Below are 15,860 nucleotides of genomic sequence, written 5' to 3'. Positions count from 1 at the left end.
ATACAATGGAATATTACTCAGCCATAAAAAGAAACGAAATTGAGTTATTTGTAGTGAGGTGGATGGACCTAAAGTCTGTCATACTGAGAGAAGTAAGTCAGAAAGAGAAAAACAAATACCATATGCTAACACATATATGTGGAATCTAACAAAAAGAAAAAATGGTTCTGAAGAACCTAGGAGCAAGACAGGAATAAAGATGCACACGTAGAGAATGGACTTGAGGGATGCAGGGAAGCAGAATGGTAAGCTGGGACAAAGTAAGAGAGTGGCATTGACATATATACACTACCAAATGTAAAATAGATAGCTAGTGGGAAGGAGCTCCATAGCACAGGGAGATCAGCTCGGTGCTCTGTGACCACCTACACGGGTGGGATAGGGAGAGTGGGAGGGAGGTGCAAGAGGGAGGGGATATGGGGATATATGTATATGTATAGCTGATTCACTTCGTTATACAGCAGAAACTAACAGAACACTGTAAAGCAATTATACTCCAATAAAGATGTTTAAAAAAATAAATAAATAAAATAAATGCTATTGCCAATTGTGTTCCTTATAAATCAGGTCAATTTTACCTCCACCATTCTATGAAAATGTATGTTTCTCTTAGACTTTGCCAAAATTGTAGTTTATTACAAAGATTGATCCTTTGCTAATCTGAAAAGGAGGAAATGATAGTGTAGTTTCAACTGATATTACTCTTAATGAGGCTAAAGATTTTTTTATAAAAACCATATTTTTTTGTTTACTGTCTTATGCTTGGTTCCTTTTTCTATTATATTCCTAGAATTTTTCTCACTGACTTCTAGGAGTTCTTTAATCATTAAGAAAGTTAACATCGTGTTTTTTTATGTGAATTGCAAATATTTTATCCCAAGTTGTTGTTTATTCATTGCCTTTGTTCATGGTACACTTTAAAGCTGAAATATTTTATGGTTATATAAATTTTTGTGGCTTCTTGGATTTGTGTCAAACTTGGGTTTTCCTAAAACCCATATTCCTTAAACAATATAAATAAAACATTTTATGTTCTATACTTTCTGCCTGAAATATAAATATATAAAAGCAAAATAATGAAATGTACAAAAGTATATTTAAAAGAGAAAAGTATTTCTTAAATTCTATTTCAAGTAAAATGAATTGGCAATTTTATATCACATTTGTTTCACCCATTCCTGATCTATGATTAAGAACATTAACATCCCAAATGACACTTTCTAAGGACACCATATTTCAACTGCTTTGGCACTAGTGCATAAATAAATCTTAATTTCAGACTCTAGTTGACATTTCAACTGGCTATTATAAATTACTTAAATTCTTTTACAAGTGAATTTGTTTTAAAAGCCTCTAAAAGAAGCCGATGGACAGGATATGACACTGACCAACCTTTATTTTCACTACAAATTTTAGACATGCATATTTGAAATCTCTCAATATTTATTTGACTGTTGCCTTGCAGGAATTACATTTAAGAAGAAGAATACTCAGCACATATACCATCTATTTATTCAATATATAACTTACCATCAGAGATTCCAAATTAGAAAACAAAAAATAAGAATTTTGTTCTAATAAACTGACTATTTATCTCCTCTCCCTCCCTACTTACTTTCCTTTCTTTCTTCCATCTTCCCCTCCCCTACTCTCCCCCTCCTTTCCTTCCTCTATCCACCCATACCCCTACCCATCCTACACCCATTCTTTCCTTCCTGGTATTTAGTCCCTCATAATTAATGATGATTAGAGCTAATCTACATACTGAGTTTAGGTTGAGATCTGTGCTAAGTGGCTACACGCATACCAAGTGAAGTGTGTTACTGATGAGGAAACTGAGGCTTGAAACCGTTAAGTAACTTGACCAATATCACAAAAATGAAAGGTTAAGGACTAACTTAACTAACTCCAGCCCAGCCCCTTAACCTAAGCTTCCCGGCATTTTAAAGTATAAATCATTGGACTATATTTCATCTTTCTACTCTGTTCACATACTTACATAATGCCCCTTTCATTACTGTATACAAGCAGAAACAAAATAACCTATAAAGTCATAAAAATCAAAAGGGAATAATATTGACATTACCCCAAATTACTGTTCCTCATGGGAAATGAGCCCTCAATTTATTCTACATTCCTCACACAATAGTCCTAAATTAGTGGAATAATCTGGTCACAGCAAATAGTTTACTCTCTCCCTCACCATTAAAATATAATGCCCTGGCTGCCTTAGGATTAGATCCTCATTAGAGGCTCACAAAATTGGGCTGGCTGGCATCAATTCCCAGGCATGAGCACTTTAACACACCATCTCAAATATATATATATATATTTTTTTTTTTTTTTTTTGCGGTACGCGGGCCTCTCACTGTTGTGGCCTCTCCCGTTGCGGAGCACAGGCTCCGGACGCGCAGGCTCAGCGGCCATGGCTCACGGGCCCAGCCGCTCCGCGGCACGTGGGATCCTCCCGGACCGGGGCACGAACCCGTGTCCCCTGCATCGGCAGGCGGACTCTCAACCACTGTGCCACCAGGGAAGGCCTCCAATATTTTTAAATTTTTCCTTAAGGACCTACTGTATAGCACAAAGAACTATACTCAGTATTTTGTAATAACCTATAAGGGAAAAGAATCTGAAAAAAAATATATATATATGTGTATATATATACACATATATGTGTATATATATACATATATATGTGTATATATATTTGTATATCTGGACCACTTTGCTGTACACCTGAAACTAACACAGCATTGTAAATCAACTATACTTCAACTTGAAAAATAAAATTAAAAAAATTTTTTCTCCTCTCTCCTTTTTATGTTCCCTTCTTCATTTAGCAAAAACCCCTCCCTCCTGACCCTACTGCTTCTTCCCTCCAACCCTTATTACTCTAAATTGCTTTTTCTTTTGTCTCTAACCTTGATAAATTAACTAATGCCTTAGCTTTAACCAATGGGTTTCCACTGCACTCCTTGCCTTCCCTCCCACCAATCTCCAAACTTCATTCATCTAACTTTTTTTGTGAAAATGTGCAACTTTATTGAATTTTTATTTACCTCATAGAGTGTGAATCCCATGTTCCTTAAAAAAAAAAAAAGTGTGCCAGGTAGTACCCCTCACACTCAGAGCTTATAGAGGAAGGACACTAACACATAATGATGCTCATTATGTGTTAGACATTTTATATAATACATCATTGCAACCTCCCTTAAGATAAAGACCTAAAACTGAAGCTCAGACATTTTCAATAGTGTATCTATTATTACACAGTTAAAACATGGCTGAACCAGGATCTGAACCTATATATTACTTGAAGTGATTTTCTTTGTACTCCACCACCCAGACACACTGCTTCTTTTGTGGAGTTCCAAGTACTAAAATTTTTGTCTGATTCATAATGATATGAGCTCTTTGGCCATTTATTTGAATTAATTCTTTGACTCTGAAAAACTCAAAAATTCTTTTTATTTCTCTTTTTTTCTTGCTCATCTTTGAACACAGTAGATAGTAAGAAATTTGATAGATTTGTTAAGATTGTCTTTCTAATTTGTACAGTTTTCTTATGTATCTCAGATTATATTATTAGAGGAATTTTTTATCTCCTTACATTTGTAAAACATATGTACACCTATTAGACTTCCCATGTCTTAGCTCTGTTTATCTTAAGTATCAGTACGTACCCTCACTGAAGGTTCACAGTGAGGTTTATTCATAAAGTGTCTCACTCATTATTTCCAGTTTTACTGTGTTATTACACAACTTCACATTCTATAACTGATCCAAACAGCTTCAACAAGCAACGAGCAATGTTGACATGCCATACTGAAGCAAATTTTTGAATATGAAATTACACCAATAAAAAGATCATTGAATTTTGGTGATCATCATTAATGTAATACTATTAATTCTAAAAACAAATATATATTCAAATGACATTTTAAAATTGATCATAAGATTAGAATCTTGGTGTTCCTAAAATTAAAAGTCCTTAATATGAATGACTCATCATCTATACCCCCAGATTTCTGAAAGGTTACCATATAAATCCTGGTTACTACAATTCAGATGCTTAATGCTAATAACCACAGCATAGACCACAACTTAAGTTGTTAGAAATCAGTATGAATAGTGATTTAACCTGCATGGAAACCTTTTTTTGTTTGTTTGTTTATTGAGAAGTTGCTCCAAACTCCTCCATGATACTTGGCAAGTGTCTATGTCATTACAATAAACTCAACCATGGATAACATGATTTTTCTTTAAATGAATGCAGTCTTTATTATGCTTCCCCCTTTTAATTCAAAGTACTATCACTTTATATTGTGTATTTTCTTTTTGGCTTGGTCTTACCCTCTAATAGCCATAGTAATGTGAAACAACAAATTGAATCTTCAGACAAGTACCCTAGATTCATTTTTATACTTTTCATAATTTTTATTTTGACTCACTCATCTATAAAATGAATCTTGGACTAAATGATTTTCAAAATCCTTCCTGCGTGAACATTCTATGTGCCTCAAATTGATGGAGAACAATGTACTACCCAAGCACAGAAAACAATTTTCAAGCTTAAATATATATTTCAAAATGTCAAGCCCAACAGTTATGCCATAGAATTTTGTCCAGATTTTTACATCTTACTACTTGAGTAAGGGCACTTTCATTTTAAAATGCTACAAATTATAATGTAAATGCCCATTTTACATGCATGCAAATAGGTACAGAGAGGTAGAATATCGATGTTGTGCTGCTACAGTCCAATCAAGAGTTAAAAGTTAAGAAAACGTAAAAGGAGTTGAAGTTTGCTTATATCCATCACACATCTGCCTTTCAATCTTCCTTGACAGCTTCCTTTTCTTCCCCTTACCTCAAATATCCCACTCAAGTTATGTGTCATTTATCGCAAGGGAAAACTCCTATGGGTGTTTCACGGAATGTCAGGGTTCACAGCTCACTCCTTTTGTTTACTATATTCTTTAATATAGTCCTTAGCAGATGGTAAAAGCAAAGTAATTAGGGAATACAGCTTTATTACTGATTATGGATTTGATATTTATGACCAGAAGATAATTTATAATCGTTGATTCTAAATACCATTATCTAAAGCAAACGTTTTACTTACATTCATATCAGATTTTAAGTTGCACTGAATGAAAACAAAAACACAGGCTCATAAAATTTTGACATTTGTTCTTAAATACTCGTATTATTTTTAAGTTCTTATGTTAAAAAATTAAATGCATGAGACTTTTCCTCTGTGTCAAGGTACTTTCAAGACAATTGAAAAAGAAGGAAAGCAGATGAATAATGGAGCTTCTACGTGACAAGACATCATGAGGGAAAGACCTAGGAAAGAAGTAAAAAAGTGAAATACAAATTTAGTTAGGAAAGCTCTCAGGAGAATGACAAGGAGTCACAGCATTTTAAGACCAGTGATTCAGATGGGAAAAAAGAGGGGCAGGAAAACATAATTCACAGAAATATCAGCTAGTATGTGAATTTTTAAAGAAAGAACCAGGCAAACGAAACTCAAGATAATGAAGACATCGTTGGCTTTCTCTGTAAGGAAGGCTGTTAGCAGGCAAGATACTCGTATGGTTAATGGGAATATCCCAGGAAATGTTCATGACTACTACAGTCATATCAAAACCGTAAAGGGGCTTCCCTGGTGGCGCAGTGGTTAAGAGTCCGCCTGCCGATGCAGGGGACACGAATTCGTGCCCCGGTCCGGGAAGCTCCCACATGCCGCGGAGCGGCTGGGCCCGTGAGCCATGGCCGCTGAGCCTGCGCGTCCGGAGCCTGTGCTCCGCGACGGGAGAGGCCACAGCAGTGAGAGGCCCGCGTACCGCAAAAAAAACCCAAAAAACCGTAAGGAACATTTAGTGAAGTCTTACATTATGTGGGTCCAAGTCCTTTCTCTGCAGTTTGTCATGTTATTTTTTTAAGATGATTTTTTAAGAGCAGTTTTAGGTTCACAGCAAAACTGAGAGGAAGGTACAAAGATTTCCCATATACACTCTGCCCCCGTGCACATATGCATAACTTCTTCCTTCACCAGAGAGCAGTACAATTATGCTGACTGCAAGAAAAGCAACCAACATAAAAACTGTAAGTTTTATTCAGGAACCCTACTGAGGACAGTAGCCTGGGAAATAGCCTCTCAATAGCTCTGAGGGGACTGCTCTGAATAGGTAGCGGAAGAGCCAGTATTTATATGAATTTTTCTGGCTAGGAAATATACGTAGTCTAGCATACATCTTAGTAAAACATTACTGCTAATCGCAAAAACAGATATCTCAAGTTAATGATTTTAGTGCTTTTCTATGTATGGGAAGATGCAAGAATCTGGGGTCATTGCAATTCTTCCTTAGATATGCATCTTAACTCTCTAGGGGGCTTATATCTAAAACACAGAATGCTTCATCCTATTTTTCTCCATCCTGAATTCCGCCTAGGACACGCTCAGTGGGCAACTGCAGTGGGTTGTTACTCAACCCTTTGTATAACTGGATGATGAGCAAGACTCTGTTCTTTTCATTTACGGCTTCAACTGATGAACCAACATTAACACACCATTATTATCCAGAGATCAAAGTTTATATTAAGTTTACTCTTGTTGTACATTCTATGGGTTTGGACAAGTGTATAATGACATGTATCCACCATTATAATACCATACAGAGTAGTTTTACTGTCCTATTAATCCTCTGTGCTCCATGTCACTCCCCACCTCCCTAATCCATGGAAACAACTGAACGTTTTACTGTCTCCATAGTTTTGCCTTTTCCAGAATGTCATATAGTTGGAATCATGTAGTATGCAGCATGTTCAAGTTGGCTTCTTTCACTTGATAATATGCATTTAAGTTTCTTCCACATCTTTTCATGAAAGGTGATGTTATCTTTTAAAAATATTTTTATAAACACAAGAATACCATTCAGAGGATCACAACAAGAACGCAATAAGAAGCATTAGGAAAATGAACCTTCCTGAAGGAATAGTGGATTCATCTCTCCTTTCAGGGCGAGTACCATTGAGTAGAATGGCAGGCAGAATCACTCACATTCTTAAATTATTTTTCTTGAAAGGATTATTTTTGCTTAGTTTATCTTTAAATATCTCACTTTGTTTTATTTTTGCTAAACCCTTAGTTTAAATTTTTGCCAGTTTAATGCAAAATAACATGAGTGCCCGCTATGATTATGTTTATTAATTGTCTGAATAGAATTGCATGAAATGACATTGTGAACAGAAAATAGAAGGGATTTGTGCAGGAAGATTCTTCCTTTTGCATACTATGTCAAAAAGAATGTGCTGAGGGTAAAGTAACCTTGAAAGTTGTCACCATCTGCTCCCTCACTGGGGCAGACATTTGTTTGTACAGCGCCACACAGTAAAAGTTACAGTGGGTGTAGGAGATGGGTTTCCACAGGCGCTGAGGCATGCTGGTAATCTATAGCACCAGGATTTTTCATACACCATGGTATAAGAGATACTTCTTTTTCCTACAAGCTTGATGATAAATAGCAAGTGGTAATGGGCCTCAGGATCAGAAAGACATTAGGGAATGTCTGGGTGTGTGGCAGGTAGAGAGGGCCCACCCCATCCAAAGAGGGCAGTTGCTACCCTAGATTTTTGTGATGCAGGAAGATGAGCCCAGTGTTGTCAGATTGTGCAAAAGAAGCTGGAAAGTCAGATTTTTTTGGTAATATCTCTAAATTTCAGCAATCAATTCTAGGCTGACCAACACTGTCCTAACCAAACAAAGCACATTTTTAGGCCAGATGCTGCCTAAATCAATGGGGCAGGTGTAAGTTTGTAAGGCTGATCTAAGTGGAATAATTGAAGAGAAAACCCCAACTCTGAAGCCACTTCTGATCGAAGGTATGTTCCCCTGAAGAAACACTATCAGAGACAGGGTCTCCCTGGAAAAAGCCATGCCCATAATCCCCTGCACGCTGAACTGTACATATACAAGCTGAAAGACTTCCCTTCCCTATTCAAACCAAATATACAGAGTGACTCTTATGTGCCAGACAATGGCACCTTTCGTTCCCTCTCAGTCTGTCCTACTAATATGTATCACAGGGCCAAAAAGCAAGAGAATGAGGAAAAACTAGGTTAGGAGGTAATGATATGTAGAGAGAAGCAACCTAACAATTGCCTGGAAGGGTGAAAGCTTCTGATATGGTGAACTAAGCACAAAGCAAGTTGAGAGAGCTCACCAGTTTTTAAAAACAAGATATAAATATTTCTTTTAAAAAGTAGAAAAACCACTTAAAATCTATCTTTGGTCATAGCTAATTTAGTTTTGAGTAGATTGTAAATTCCCTTTTTCTACGTGTCCTACATTGCTTCATATTTTTACTAATACTTGACACAATACATTGCACATGGCAGATGTATGAAGTTGATGAATTGATTTGTCATTGCAAAGACAAAAAATATATATATATACTAAAAAACTTTTTTCTCTATCTCAGTGCAAATTTTCCTATATGAAGACTTATAATTCCTGCAGAGATTTTGAAACATTTAATCAAAAATTTAAAGAAAAAAATATATGAATAGGAAATAGCAGCCAAAAAAAAAAAAAGATTTAGTCTAGGTTTCCTTTATTTCTAATTAAAGTTGCCTTGAGTTCAAAACTAGTTTAAAATTACGGGAGAATCAGCCCTACTTTGCCTCAAAGCAATGGGGAAGAACAGTGGGAAAGAGACAGGAATAGGCAGTAGCTAACACATAAATATGTATATATTTTCTCATACATATAGATGAGTTATAAAAACATTACAGAGATCTATCTATATTCTTCAACCAGCTTCCTCTAACATTAACAGTTTGCATAACTATTGTACAATTATGAAAACTAAGAAATTAATAGGGCCACAATTCTGTTACCTATAGACTATACTTGGATTTCACCTGTTTTTGTAATGTTCTATCTCTGTTCCAGAAACCAGCCCCGTGTCTCACAACTCATTTAGTTGTCGTATGTCCTCATATCTGCTATCTTTGACACTTCCTAAATCTTCCCTTGTCCTTCATGTCGCTGACACTTTGAGTTGTACTGGAAAGGTGTTTTGTGCAGTGTCCTTTGAATTGCGTTTATCTTATTTTTTTATGCTTAGATTGATTTTATGCATTCTACCAGGGGATGGCTCATTCTTTTTAACAACTGCCATTATTATATTATTTGCAAGTCTACAGATGGGCACCTTCAACAGTCTATTCTTTTTATAAATACTAAGAACATCGCTACAACAAGTGTCTTGGAAAAATATGTGATGCCTCTCATGTGAGAGACAAATTCCAAAAAGTAGGATTTCTGGATCAAGTAGAATTCCTGGGCCTTTTGACAGACATTGCTAAATTGCTCTCTATAAAGTTAGTACTGATTTACAATTGTCATCAGCAATGCTCTCCCTACCAAGTTTTTAGTAATCCATTCTTTCCCCATAACTTGAAATTGTGGCTGTTTTTATTCTACTTTATATTATAGTAATCGGGGCACAGTTTTTGTCTTCCCTAATATATTGTCAACCTATTGGGGACTGAATTTGTGTCTCTCAGTGTTTCTGAAACAATGTATTCCACATCAGAAGAACAAAGTAAATATTCATTAAATGGATGAGTAACCCAGGTCAGCGTTAGACCTTAATACCGGGGTACTTTGCTCTAGGCACCAAGCATAACAGGTGAACTGCTGTTTCTGAACAATGAATGGCCCAGATATGCAATGAGGAGATGCGTACCAGGCAGTCACCATTAGACAATCATTATCAAATAACTTTGAGCATCAGGGTCTCTTTGGGCTGTAGAAGTTAAACACAGCTCTTCTTACAGAATTTCTATATTCCAACAGTTAAAAAAGAAGATAACAGGCCCCAAATGGAGTCACTGTACTAAGCCCATTTCACCAAACCAAGACTTAATACCTAACTTAATTACCGTTTCAACCTCTCCCAGGAGTGGAAATTTGATCTAGTCAGTCCGGAATTACCTGGTCACACTAGTGAGGAAATCTGCCCGATAAACCCCTGCCCTCCCCTGAAGGAAGGTGATCTGCCACAATCCACTCTTTGCTAGTAGCTCCTCGTCCTACCCGCTTCTGCCTAGAAAAGTCTTTCATTTTGTACAGCTCCTCAGAGCTCCCTTCCACCTGCTAGATGGGGTGCTGCCCGATTCATGAATCCCATGAATCCCAGCTGGTGGTTAGTCCCAGCAGCTGGAAATGCATTTTATATATTTAGCTTCTCAGTGTAGTAAGTGTCACACATAGAAAGAAGACAATAAACCTCAACCAAGTTTCACATTATTAAAAAAGAAAAACATTTAACTGATGACACTTCTAAATGATTTTGTTCTTACCAGTAGTTAAGGGGATTGTTCAAGCAGATAAGTTATTGTCTCTTAGAATTCTATCTTGAGTGACCTACCCTTAGTTAAGAACATTAAATCTTATCTCTTAGTTGAGGTAAGATTTAGTGTTCAGAACCACCTGCGAAGGCAGGAGTCTCATTCAACACAACCTGCTCACTGCGAAGCTACCACACCGTAAAGGTTGCTTGAAAGGGCGGCAGTTTTCTCTTAGGTGTGTTCTCAGACTCATACCAACTCAACAGTCCCCGAGGGGTGTTGGGCTAAGGTTTTTCCTTCAGGCACAGATCACAACTGTCATGGATGCCTAAGCCCTTGAAAGTCTCAGAAAAAAGGACTGGAAGAAACCTAATTAAAGGTTATATATTAATTATAGAACTACACATCAGCATTTTTATTTTCCAAAAAAAGACTGAGATTCAGTCCATAACCACAATGACAGGGTAAGAGTATCTTTAAAATAGTTATGACCAGGACTGTCAGCTCAAAAGAGAAAGGTGTAGATTATTAATAATTTTTCCATGTATGCTAGAAGCCTGTCTTAGAATCTTCAAAATTATAACTTCAAATGTCTTCAAATGAGTGTCTACTTTGCAAGTAATGCTAGTTTTTATAGCAGAAAAAAGAAAAAAAAAACTTCAAATTATTCTTTCTCCTAATTATCTTTTTTTTTAAAAAACGGGTTATGGCTCTCAGCAGTAGTTTTGACTTGATAAAGACCTTTTATTGTATTTTGGTTTAGCTCCCAAAGGCTTTAGTTAAGTTCAATTATAACAATTTTTGGAAGTCCATCACTCCTATATTATTGTATCGGCTTTAAATCTGAGGTTACCTGAGCAAACAGAGCAATTAAGCAGCTGTGACTAATACATATATCCCCTTGTGATACTGGATACTGATACCTAAAAAAGAAAGAAGCCTCAGATATTTTATCTTGATAGTTCCAGATTTCTGGCACGACATAGTCAGAGATGTCCCTTCATGGTAAACCCAACCCCCCACTTTATTTCCCTCAAAAGCCACTTTAGCCTGAATGGTCCAGATTAGGGCTTCCACATCTTAACTTCACATTGTCTCCCTAGCCGCTGACACTCTAATTTAGAAAATGTCTTCTCCACCCTGTGCCTGAAATTCATTCAATGATGGAAAGTTACACATGAAAAACATTTTACTCCTGTCTAAACAAAATCAAGAACTTGGAATAAACAAACAGTTTAGTGATTTGGGTTTTAAATATTTGAAAGCTTATAACCACCTCTCAAAGCAGTAAAGCTATTTAAACCTCTACATATAGTAATGAGCAATAAACACACACAGTTTGATACTTAATAACCCATATGTACTTGCCATTAAAGTGACTGCATCATAATGAGTTTTGTCTCATGGCGGGGGAAACTTGTCTAAATTTATGTCACTGATATTTCAGATTAAAGTCAGACTTTTGCATAAGAGTACCATTGGAGATGGGGAACTCTATGGGTACATTTTGTTGTGGAAAATATTGTCATTATTGAATAACCTTCTCTCAATCTGAGCTGGAGAGAGTTGGTCAAGAGGATGCAGTGTTTTTGCCCATTATTTGCCTGTTTGAAGGCGGCCCAGCCAATCTGCCCCAAGCTCAGGAGCCAGAGAGCCCGAGCTAATTTTGAAGAATCTAACAAAGGTTGCAGATTCTCAATCTATGTGAGTGCAGAAGAATACAGATTTCAGCAGACAATTCTCTACCTTGATTTTATACAATTTTGCACTCATAGAAATAAGCTCTTTTTCAAGCTGTGTTCCTTTAGAAGGGCACGTAGTCATTCTGTCTGAAGCATACCTGATAAACAGCTTCATGGGAAAAGAGGAGGTCATCACTTGACCACCAGTTAATATATGAACTCTCAGCATGAAGAACACCAACCCTGCACACCGTGGAGGAAGCTCAGCTTTTCTGCTCTAAGGATATAAAAGGATAGCTTCTGCTTAAAGTCGGCCAATGCCATGTGCTCCCCCTTCCTGCCTCACTTGGAGCCTGATCCAGAGACACACTATCATGTCCCTGGTCATGTCATGACTATCAGTGTCATGTGTGCTGGCGAGCAGTCTTCCCTACTCAACTCCTATAGCGGAACAACACAAGATGTCCTAGCACTGCCTGGTAACAGTGGGTTTGATGTGACTGAATGGGAAAACTGAGCTATTTCAGCCAAGGAAGATATCTGATGATTTTACAGAAGAGGGATCAGAACCTCTACATTTCTCCCCACAGAGCAACTATTGTCAGTTCAAGACCTTCTAGAAAGTTCTTCTTGAGAAAGAAACATTCAGGGATTCTTACTGAGCATCCTTTTTGTGGCAGACATTTTACGAACAACTTATGGGAGATGCAAAGAGAAATAACACATGGTCTTAACTTTCAAGATCATAACCTAAAGGATACTTTTCCACCAAGAGCCATAAAAAATGGACAGAGGCAAATATTAAGCCAGCTTTTCACTAAAGTCGATAGACTATTTGAGCTTTACCTAAGAGAGACTTTCATCTTCTGATCCTGAAACTTTCCAGCAGAATATTAAAATGTGATTCCAAATTAAAATAAAACAATATTCTAGACAACTTGCCATATTTAGGTTTGAGACTGCATTCTATTCAAGTATATGTCCTTGTTAGAGAGCCCAATTTTCATAAAAGGCTGTCAGTGTTCTCCCCAACTTTTAAAGCTTACTTCTTGGGCACTGATTCACTGACATTCAACAGCTGTTCCCCAGGCACCAGTCATGGAGGATAACCCTGGCCCACTGCAGCAAAACTAAGCCAAACTTGGTCCAGAGAAATAAAAATAAATGTCTACAAGAATTTGCAATAGTTTAAACTCATTTGATTTTAAGTCACAGAAACCTCCTTTCCACTCATTATAGGAAACAGAGATGTCTCATGGAAGCCAAGATCAGGGATGTGATCAGGCCTCAGAGATGGATTCATATCTGTGTCTTACGTGCATTTGCCTCTGCATACCTGATCCATGACTCCCTCTGTCTACAGACCAACAGCTGCTACTTGGCTTCATAAGTCTAGCTAAAGATGTCTAATCTTGACTATATATGAGTTTATTTTATAAGTTCAGCCTCCAGAAGAGAGGCTATCACCTCTCTCTCTGTATGCAACCCCTCCCTCCATCCCAATACTAAATACCATCGGAAAGAGCTATTATTGCTCAAGAGGTAGCATGATTCATGCTGAACTAATAAATTATGGGCAAAGGATAGCGTCTAGAGTAAATAATAGCCTGGTCCATTTGGATCAGTTTCCTATGCCTGATCCAGCCAAGAGGTTAGGACTATGATTTGCAAAATTGCTGCTATGGGCTTACTATTATGTAGGTTACAGGGAAGAGAAAGCAACCAAATCTTGTGTGGGTGAGTGGGAATTGGGAAGGCAACACATTAGGGTCCACAACAGATATTCAGGGATCCCATTTCTATAGAAATTTTTAAATGTAATGTTTAAGCAGAGGGAGGCTTACTTGCTAACATCAGCAGTGACTGTCCAGAGAAATGAGTCATGGGTGATGCCTTCAGCTGATCAGGAGAGTTTTTACCAGAGACATCATCAAGGCACTCACTGTGAAGATGTCGTTGAGGACCTTGCTCATTATTTCATGTAGATATACAAGAAACACGTCCCCAGATCTCAGTATTGTGACAAATATGTTTTTGTTCCATGGATCCCAGGGTATGTGTAACAAAACATGTTGTTCTCTTCACATTTGCTTCTGGATATTCAGAAGTCCTAAGTATATTTTTAGATGTCTTTTGTATATTATCCGCCTATCCTGATTCACCTTACTTTTTTTAAAAAAAATGTTATTTTTACCTGTGATCCCTCACTTATTTTAAATCTTTCTCCTTGTGATTTTATGTGCATTTAAGCTGCCCCTTCTATTTTATTGAATTGGTTGTGGCTTAAAAAAATTTTTTTTGAGTTTAGAAAAAATTTTTTCATGTTCAGGTCTGTATCTCTGACAAAATACTTTTTAAATGGCAAAGCTGTATCGTTTTTGTTAATGTAAAAGAGCATAAAATTTCCCAGGGCTTGCTCAGCAAGTCTCAAGTTATTTTTCTGTTTTGGCAGTCCTAGTTAGAAATCCTTCTCTTCCTTTGTATTTTCTCCTGCTCTGTTGTAATTACTGCTTCCTGGTCCCAAAAGCCTTCTTCAAGTTTCCTTCCAAAAGTAAGGATTGCATTTAAAAAATTTCTCACATGGTTAGAAATTTCAAAACATACCCAAAAGGTACAAAATGAAGAGTAATGCTGTGTTTCAAGTAGCTTTCATGTGTCAAGAAAAGAATATCTGCCTGTGTTTCACTCCACAGGGAGACAGGCATATACGTGACCCTCCTCTGAAGTACCGACACTATACAAACGCAGAAACTCTTTTGCTCCACCCCTTTATCAACTTACCACTGAAACACAAGCCATTCAGGTAAGTTTTCAGCATAGCCTGGGTAGCCGGATTAGAAAGTCCTCTATCTGGAAGTGCTTTTATCAGAAGCACTGCAGTTAACCCGTGCTCCTCAGCTGTTGAGAGAGGAGCTCTCTCTGTCTTCAGTCCAGACAAGGTGTAGGGGCCCCAGGCCTTTGGCATCTCTGATTGAGTCACAGCCACACAGCTGGGCATTCTGGCTTGTCATGGTCAAGTGCCTCTTTACTAGAAAACATCCTAGCACAACTGGACAAAACATCTGCTTTCTCCTCAACATCGACATATGTTTGACTAGTTAGAAGCTGCAAAAAATGCTAAAACAGTGATGTATTAACAGTTAAACTAATAGATAAACAGGTTATTTTAGACTCTATTTCAACTACACCCAATTTCTCTCTTTTCAGAAATCTTTGGTGATGATACTTCAGATTGCTAGCAGAGGGGTACCAGGAGTTATCCTTTACTGAAGAAGAGTGATTGACCTTTGACAGCGACTCACTGTTGGCCTTTAAAACATTAATCATCTATTTTTACTCCACTCTCTAAACATTATTAAGCACCAAGCATTGGAGTGATAAAGGTTAACAAGACACATTTTCCTTGTCCTTGAGCAGCTTAGAGCCCAGTGCAGGAGATAGAAATGTAAAGAATTAAGTTATGACTTAATGAGTATGAGGAAAAAAGCTGAAGCAATGACAAAATGCTCTTAGAGCATATTAATAGGACAAAGGAACCAATTTGGGATAACATTTTAAAGAGATACTGTCCTCTGAGCTGAATTTTAAGATGGGTGATTAGAGGGTTGGAAAGGAAGGGATGTCACAGCAGGTGCCTAAGGTGCACGTTGGGAAAAGAGCTACAGCAAGGTTTCTCAACCTCAGCATTATTGGCATTTGGGGCTGGATAATACTTTGTTGTGGAAGGTTGTCCTGTGCGTTGTGGCATGTTTAACAGCATCCCTGGCCTCTACGCATTACACGTCAGTAGGACACCCCACTGACAGCCAAAAA

Source organism: Physeter macrocephalus, chromosome 10 (assembly GCF_002837175.3).
Source record: "Physeter macrocephalus isolate SW-GA chromosome 10, ASM283717v5, whole genome shotgun sequence".
NCBI lineage: Eukaryota > Metazoa > Chordata > Mammalia > Artiodactyla > Physeteridae > Physeter > Physeter macrocephalus.
This window is presented reverse-complemented; position numbering follows the sequence as displayed.